Source organism: Colossoma macropomum, unplaced genomic scaffold, assembly GCF_904425465.1.
Source record: "Colossoma macropomum unplaced genomic scaffold, Colossoma_macropomum, whole genome shotgun sequence".
Lineage (NCBI taxonomy): Eukaryota > Metazoa > Chordata > Actinopteri > Characiformes > Serrasalmidae > Colossoma > Colossoma macropomum.
The window spans coordinates 13,730,611-13,739,922 of NW_023494807.1; the positions used below are offsets into that span (position 1 = coordinate 13,730,611).

At 35.8% G+C, this 9,312-nt stretch overlaps 1 long non-coding RNA gene across 1 annotated transcript; it reads left to right on the forward strand.

Annotated features, from left to right (window-relative positions):
- The first annotated feature begins 3,181 nt into the window (after nt 1-3,181).
- On the forward strand, nt 3,182-3,946 carry LOC118797308. The gene is made up of 3 exons (XR_005005931.1): nt 3,182-3,242; nt 3,322-3,410; nt 3,642-3,946. It is a non-coding gene; the product is annotated as an uncharacterized LOC118797308 (long non-coding RNA).
- Nucleotides 3,947-9,312: the final 5,366 nt, after the last annotated feature.

Consider the following 9,312-nt stretch of genomic DNA (forward strand, 5'->3'; position numbering starts at 1 on the left):
ATCATTGTCCTTCATGAACTGTCACTAAAGTTAGTGCACTCTGTTTATCTTGAATTTAACATTGAATTTCATTGTTTTAGTGTTTAGTGGGTGAAACATTTCACCAGACACCAGTAACTTTTTTTCACTTATCTTTCTTTAGAGAGCTCTAAAAAATATAAACAATGGTGGTCATTCGCAGAGCGATGTCAGAAGATTTATGTCTCCAGCTGATGCTGTAGCCTATGTCTAACTGGACCACAGGGGAAATGTTTCTGCAAACTGTAAATGGAGCACCATGTTTTTTTTGGCACACCATGTTTGTAAATGGATGGAGATCCACATATAGCAACATATATTTTTTGTTGTTTTTTGTTTGTAAGTATAGTGACATATTACCTGACAGTAAACCAAATAAGGACACCCAGATGCTGTGAGTGAAAAATTTCGCTATTTGCTCAATGTAGGATTGCGTGCTAGGATAACAGCTGAAAAACTGAAAGTAACATTGTAATCTATATGATTACTATTTTTATGGCTGTTTTTTTCTTGTTCAAAGGAAATGCACAACCCTGCTGATATCATTAGAGACTTCAAGAGGGAAAACATCAGTGAGCATTCTATTTTGACGGTTGTGGTAAGAAAGAGGCAAATTCTACACAGCACTATCACAGCTCTAAACAAGGGCTACTTTGACTGGCATAAACATCCACAGATTGAATTTGTAGGTGAGATGGCTCATGATTACGGCGGGCCTACAAAAAAAATTTCAGTTGTGAGTTACGTTGTCTATTTATAATGATACTGATATTAAGTCTTGTACTTGAGTCAAACTGGAATGTAATAATAATTTTATGAGTATTTAAACATTTGTTATACAGTCTTGTGCAAAAGTCAGCGAGGATGTCTTATTTCTGAGAAGATTAGATATAAGAAAGTTAATAAATAAATTAAAAATAAAAAGGAAAATAGTACTTTCTGGGACTCTCCCAACAACAAAAACTATCCCCATCTGATTAACAATACTTCAAGCTTTCATCTTTCAGAGAAAGGAGAAAATCAAGCTCCACTCCTGCTTTAGTTCTGAAAAAATTCACAGGTCTGAAAGGTTGTGTAACTCTCAAGAAGCCCTTACCGAGAAAAGTAAATAGACACATCAAACAAAGAAGCTAATGGTGTTCCAGAACAATGGACCCCAGCATCCAGACCAGATTATTTTGATTGTGAGAAGCAGAAAATACTAAACCAGCTTCTAAGACTGTACTTTGGGGGTGTGCAGCATAGCACGAAAGCCCTGTTTCGCAACGACTGAGAATTGCCGTGCAGACTGCAGGTCACATAGCAATGATGCGTTATTCGCATTTACAAGCAACGCAGTTGGTTTCCTGGGAAGTTAAATCAGCAGCGAGAGACTGTCAAACAGTAAAAAGTCGCAAAGATGAAGTCGCTTCTCTTCTGAATTTTCTCGCTCCACCTTAAATGGTGCCGCATTTACATTCGACGCCTCAGTCAGAATTTAAGGTGGAACGGGAAAATTCGAACAAGAAGCTGGAGAATGAGAAGCGACTTCAGCCTTGTAAGACAGCCGAATGTTGAGAGACATTTTACAATAAGCTGCCCTAGTTTTGAGGAAAAGTTTTCTGGCGGAGATGGGAGGAAAGTTCCGCCTTTTGCGTTCCGTCAACATTACGTTATAAATTAAATATTTAGAAAATCGATTTTTGACATTTGTGAATCGATTCAGAATCGTTCACATCCGCATCGCGATGTATCTAAGAATCGATTTTTCACCCACCCCTAATATATAATGTGAATATACAGCAAGATATACAGCAAAAATCAAAGAAACTGGGTTTTTTCTGGCAATGGCTTGTTTTCATAAAGACCAGCATTGTGTAGCATCATTGAAACAACTACACTTAATGCTTCACAAAGCAGGGCTTTATGAGCCCCAGCTGGATTTTACCATTGTACCATTTTAATGTAGGAGACACATGAATCATGAGGAAAACTCTCTGGACTAATGAAATACATTTTTTGTACTGCTGTTTACCTTTACACTTATAGATCTCACCATATTTGGGTGGATGATGATATCCAGACAAAATTGCAGTTGTGCCTCATTCTCTCAGTTTTTGTAATTAATTCAGCTGGTCTATGGGGGTGTATAAAATGAGCTACTTTTTATGACCCAACCCTGATTGGTGCTTCATTGTCTTCCAATTTTATTTTAAAAGCTACTGGGTTTTGACAATGTTGTATCAGGTATGTTCTAATAAACTGTGGGGCCAACATGTATTTTTCTTACTGTTTGACACAAGAAGTCTATGTGGTAGGCATTTAATGAAGGATGTGCAGCCTACTTTGGGCATTTTCAAGAGACAGCCAGGCAATCTTTTTTTTTTTTTCTTATGATCGGGCAGCCCTAGATAAGGGAAAGTATTATACTGGAGGGAAGCTGATTGCCTGGTCTCTGTTGCATGGGGGACCAGGCATTAAGGCGTTGCATCCCAACTTTTATCAGTTTGGTCAGGCTCCAGATCTAGGATTTGATATTATCATCTTGCCAGATAAGTGTTTGCAGGACAAGCTTCAGCAAGCACTCTGACACTGTGCTGTTTTCTCCTTTGAAGTTAGAGCTCACCCTATATTCTGCAGAAATGAACTGTGAGAAAAAAAACTGTGTAGTACTTTATATTTCTCATATTGTACGTTAGATTGTAACATTTTGATGAACAACCTAAATTATTGTACTATTTAACACAGGCTAAATGTCTATTTTTGTTTCTGTTCCTTGTCTTCTATTGTCTTCTTAGATTAAAGGATGCAGTACTAAGGAGGCATGGAAAACTTTGCAGGACAGTCTGAGTGAATGGATTGCAGACTGTGCCAGGGGTATATAAAGCCATAATCTATAACATTTCACAGATACTTTCACAAGTTATGAAGCATTTAATCTTTCACAGGTATAGTTCCCAGCTCTGCCGAGAATGTTTTATGTATTCTATGCATTACAAAGCAACCTGTAATAAAATAGTAGATATAATTTGTTGACTAATATCATTGCTTATTGCTAATAATGGGCAGATTGTGATTGACTAGCTGGTGCCATCCTTCTATCTAATTCTCACTAAGGATCCATTTCTCCATTTCTTTTATTAATTTACTAGAAAGGTTTTATTTGCTTATTCATGTCTCAACAGGGTTGAGCAGTTAAAACAAGGGATCAACTCTTGTGGAAAACTTTGGGAAACTTTGGAGAGGTACTGCAAAGCATTTCAGTGCCTGTTTACACATACAGAGGGACTGCTGACAACAAGCTGTCTTTCGGTGTCTTTTCAGTGTCATTTGGAGTGATAAGGGGACAAACAACAAGGAAGCTGAAAAGGACACTATGTTTGCATGGGAATGTCTTCTGAACAGTGTGCAAGGTAAAATCCACCCTGTTGTCATTATGAAGTTGACAATGTACTTTGTTATGTACTTTGTTTTATTTTAAATACAACTGTAAAGGCAATATGGTAGCTATGTTTTGCTGTGTTTACAATTGAAAAATAAGCAGTGCAGTATTTGAATACAGTGCACAAAATGTACACAACAGTAAAACTGAACCACAGTATGAAAAGTAGATTCCTGGTGTATGTGTGTGTCTGTTTTAACAGAATAAAACACATTTGAGGACCTGTTGGTGTTTGCTACGGGAGCGGATGCAGTACCACCTATTGGTTTTCCCCTGTGACTTCAAATATAGTTTTTTGACCAGGAAATAAGGGGCAATCGTTTTCCTCAACTTTCTCTGTGACACTGTTCCTTCCTCACGGTGTACAGAATGAAAGTGAGCTGCTTGATCTGATGGCTGATGTTGTCCTTAGTTAGTATTTGGAAAAGTTTAGGCTATATCTCTAGCCAGCTGCAGCAAGTTTAAAAGAAAGAGTCTGGAACATTTTCATAGCTAGTTTCATGTTTGCCTGAGGAATTTCATTTTCTACAACTTTTATTCTCAGAGTTGTCTGAGGATTCAGTATTGAGTCTGCTTTAGTTATTTAAAAAAAAAAAAAACACCTCACTAACATAAGTCAACAACTGTGATTACAAAGGCTATATGCTTTTAAACAAACCTGCAACTGTTGAGAGTGAGAATATTGGTCAGTTTATTTTATTTATTTATTTATTTATTTTTCTCATTCCATTTGACCTTTTAGTATCGTGTAGTCCCTAGAAACTGTTTCTGTTGGAGCATTACAGTTTTACATTTCTGTTACAATGTACATATTACAGGAACAAGAATTTAATAAGTATTTATTATTGTAATTGACATGGTTTCTCTTTGTAGTATGTACATGAAGAAAAATGAGAAATTTTCAGTCTGCTTTTGTTCACATCCTTACAATGATTACACATCGAAGCTGTATATACTGTGCATTCTTTATAAGACCTTTTTTACCTAAAATGTCAGAAGGCATTGTGGTGAAAGCATAGTGGTGATCTCTCTACAGTATGTTAAATATTTGTCTTTCAAGTCTGTAATTCTTGTAAGGACATCCTGAAGCATCTGTTGTTGTTCTTGTTTAAAGCTGTGGTCATTTCACAACTACTGCCTGGTTTCGAGTGAGCATTTACAGATTTCACTGTCTAGTTTCAGAAGGCCTTCATCCTCGTAAGTGTACAACAAGATTTAAAAGTAATGGATGGCGTGTGAATTCATGTCTCCAGAGGCATTCAGGTTGTTAATTGTGGATTGTTAGCCCAGTAATATGGCTGCTTTGACCTTCCCCATTCAACAGGTTCATTAAAAGTATATTTTCACCACCATGATCCAATCTGACCCTTGATGGAAGTCCATACCAACAGGTTGCTGATCTTACATGCTGTTCAAGATCATTGCCATTGATAGGAGTAAATCTTTGTCTAATTGAAATGCCTAGAGGTCATAATGCAAGATGATGAGCAACCAAGAAGCCGCACCATTGCCTTCACCCCAAATGCTTGGTTCCATAACAGTACCAGCTGCTCTCAGCTGCTACACATAGATTCAGGATGTACTATAGGAACCTGAAATATCCAGCACAAACAACACACTGGACAAATGCAATGTTCAAAACAAAGTTACAGAACTATCCAAAGATTTTAAGATTATTTTATGCAGTAGGCCTACATAGTGGTTGTATGTTGCATACTAGTGCTATGATGCTGGGCAGAAAATGCAGAAGTTGGCACTTCTGCAGTTATGGAAAACTGTAATACAGTTAGCCTCTCAATTCTGTGAACGTCTCCAGGCTCAAATAATAGTCAATACAACGCAGATTAGCAATGAGAGAATAAATAATATCAACATCACGCAGGCCTCCATTTCTGCTTTGCTGGAAGTTTCTTTCAATTAGTCAGATTCTCCTCATAGTTTATTCAAGAATCATGTCCACCATTGCCAGAGCTTAACAGTAGGCTACGCTGAACAGTATGGCCTATTTTTGTGTGCACGTCAGCGTGGAGAAAGAACCACTTTCTTTTGCTGCAAAATATGTTGAGTGCAAGCTTTACTATTTTTTTTCTAACAACTTAAACATACAATATATGTGGTAGTCTCTTTAAGGAAAGTACAATGCAAATTGTCTCTGCCTTCATGTCCACATACAAATCAAGCAAATTAACATTAGAACAACATCAGAAAAATGCAATTCTTACTTCTTATTATTCTTACTACTTAAAATACAAGTTTAAAACACAAGTGATAATTGAATTTTCACTAGTAAAAATGAAATTTTTGATATCAAGACATATAATTTTTACATGTAATAATTTAATTCTTTCTAGTGAAAATTTTTTTTTACTGGTAGGAATGAAATTTCCCTAGTGTAAATTATAATTCTTGATATCAAAAATTTAATTATAGACACAAACGGCATTCTACAGGGTCAAAGCACCATGAGGTTAAAAAGGGCTTAGGTGTCAGCCTCTGGTTGTAGAAGGCAGCAGGTTGTTGGATTTTTACGACCTCCATTTCATATGATTAAGATCAGTAAATGATATGTCTGCTTCAGTTCATACAGCTTCATCTACAACAAGGAACTGAACCTGCGACTTTAATCTTCAAAGGTGGACATATTTATGGCAAGCCACGAGTGACCCTTGACACTGCTGCATTTTTGGAGACAATTCATTGGTAGGCAGCAACATGAACCAAGCACCATTTTAGGAACTAGTTCCCAACTTTCAACTACTGTGATTATTGAGAAATTGAAAATTAATTCTTAATTTCAAAACATGTTCAAAACATCAACATTAGTGTTCTTATAACAGGAATACTTTGTCAGAGTACAGTTACCTAAAAACACTAACAACTGTTGGCATTAATGTATAGCCAATATTTTATGTTAATCTGTTAAGTAGTAAAGAGTTATTTGCTCTGTAGTTTTATTTCATGTTATAATTAGTTTATTATTCTAGTCTATTATTCTTTGTAAACAACACTATTAAAAGTGGAACAGGGCAGCAGTTGATTTGTAATGTTTTGAGTTTGAATTAATGTAAAATTCTGATTCTGTTCATGTAAACTTTCATTAAAAGTATTTATTTGGGCTGAATAAAAGCAGTTAAATTGTTTTACCACATAATTTTTTTAGGTTGATTTGACAAACACTACAAAACAGAATGGTATATCTGTATTGTGTAGGAATAAATGAAATAAAAGAAACTAAAAAAAATCCAGTACTTTACATTATCTAGCAAAGAAAAAAATTATAGATACTGCAAATGCTAACTCTGTCTGGTCTATATATTATTTGGCCACATGTTCTCATGCACATTACAGTTAACATTCTCTATTGTTTATATGCATACGAATGAGCACATATGTACTGAGCCCATAATAGACAACTTTGTCTATTATGTAATTTTGTAATAGTGTTTGCAAGCATTTGAACTCCAGATTTGAGCTCTAGAAATACTTTTTTTTGTTGATGGCTTGGGTTGACATAATTTTAGAAATGGTCACTGAATGCATTCAGTATTCAGCTGTTCATGGTTTGGCCCAAACAAAGTGCTGGTGTACTAACTGTGTGAAGAGTACTATAAATGAAAATGCAGCATTAAAATGCTTGTTAGTTGTTCTAAAAAAACAGTAATAGGTAGTAGTAATAGGGATTAATAACAAGTCAGTTCTGGTACATAGTTTGCGAATGAGTATGTACAACAGTGCTTGTACACCATTTAATGTAAAATACATAGTGAGTGTTGGGGGTTAGAGGGTGCGAAGTAACATGTTGTTACAGTAATGTGATTACTTTTTTCACTAACCAAGTAGTATAATGCTTTACAATTTAAATTGTTGTAATTACATTTCAATTACTTATGTGTTTACGAGTGCAATATTAATTAGGTGCAATGCATTTAAAATAAATAAAAAATATATATAAATGTGTGTGACCAAAAATGAGTGTTTTTCATTCATTTACTGAACAAAGGGATCCAACATTAAATGTTTTTTTGAACCTCTGCTTTCAGTAACTGGTGTGACCCCCTTATCAGCAATGATTTTAACCAAATGTTTCCTGTTACTGTTGATCAGCCATGCACATTGACTTGGTGGAGTCTTGGCCTATTCTTACTTATACAACCACTTCAACTCTGGTACATTCATGGGCTTTCTTGGATGAACGCTAAATCCTAGGTTGTGCCACAACATTTGTATTGGGTTAAGATCTGGACTCTGACTCAGCCATTCCACATTTCAAAATTCCTTCTGCTTTAGCCATTCTTTATTGACTAACTGGGATTTTTATGGTTGTTGTCTTTCTTAAAGAAGGTGTTCTGTTAAGGTTCAGTTCATGGATGGATGCCCTAACGTTCTCCTGTAAAATTTCTTGATACAACCCCAAATTCATGCTGCGTGCTCCAGCTTCAGTAAAGATTCCAGTGCCGTTTACCTTCTGTAAAACGAGCTGAAGAAGTAATCTCAGATTTTATTAATCCTTTGCTAATCGACATGTTGGTAAAAATGCTATCTTATACTGTGGGAAAAATTAGTTTCTTAAGCATGGGGGCACTCGAAGAAGCATTTACTTGTTGTCTTTGTGGCTAAAATCAGACCAACATGTAATGTTACTATCCTGTCTAACGTGTACTCAGAACATATAAAAATTACTGGAAAAAGAGTTTGATTTTATGTGGTTGACTGTTTGCTTTCATTTCTTCAAGCTACTGGAGATGCTAATGATGCACTGCATTAACACAAGACAGCAAGGCAAGTAGTAAATGAAATAACAGCTAAATTAAATGTTTTGACATGTTTTCTACTCTTTTCTGGAGTAAAGCATGCACATAAATTTAGTAGCTACTCCCATCTCTGTCATTTAGACTAAGATTTCTTACCCCATGCGAATCAGTCCTAAACATTACAGACATTCTGTGGTAAACTGGCATTACCCCACCTCCCCATAAAAACTAATGTCATCTGAATAAGAATTCAGAAGAACTACTTTTGGTCCCCTGAAAAATTCAATTTATGGTTCTTTAGAAAACCGTTTTTTTGAAAATGAAATGTGTGACTATGAAGAATCTTTTGTGAAAGAACCTAGCCGAGCAGCTTGCTGGCGATTCTGGAAACATAGGAGTTACAGCCCATGCATGTCCTCATTGGCCGGAGTGAAATGTATCTGTGTAGAGTCAGAGATTTCTGTGTCCTACTGTGTTTTCTATTACTGAATAAAAGATGCACAAGACTTCCTTTATTGCTGGATGAACTGTGATTTTTTCCACTCATTCCAAGAGCTATTCAGACTATTCGGTAACAGCTTATTATTTACTAGGTTTATCAGAATAATGATAAAATGTTACTGATGCATGATTTATATTTCAAAAGGTAGTTTATGACACAAACTAAAAAAAATCTATAATTATTGGTCTTAAAACTAGAATAGATCCTTTAAATCATTTGAACTTTCTTTGAACCTTTCTTCACACTCACAGATCTCTTCAGGTTCTTTAAGTTCTTTAGGGAAACAAACAAGGTTCTTTAATGGCATCATGCAAAAACCCTTTGTGGCACTTTATCTAAGAGTGTACTTGCAAATTGTGTACTAGAAATCACTACATATTACTACATATGTATTCATTAAATCCTACATACTTACTGTACTGTAAATACCCTGCTCTTGCTCTTGTTCTTGCTCTCTCTCTCTCTCTCTCTCTCTCTCTCTCTCTCTCTTTCTGTCATAATTGGATTAACAGGAATAAATGTGTGGAAGGCTGTAATGAGGCAGTTCTTTAGCATAATTCATGCAATGAGCTGGTTCAGGGGGAGAGGCCTGACAAACACATTCACAATGGAATCTACCA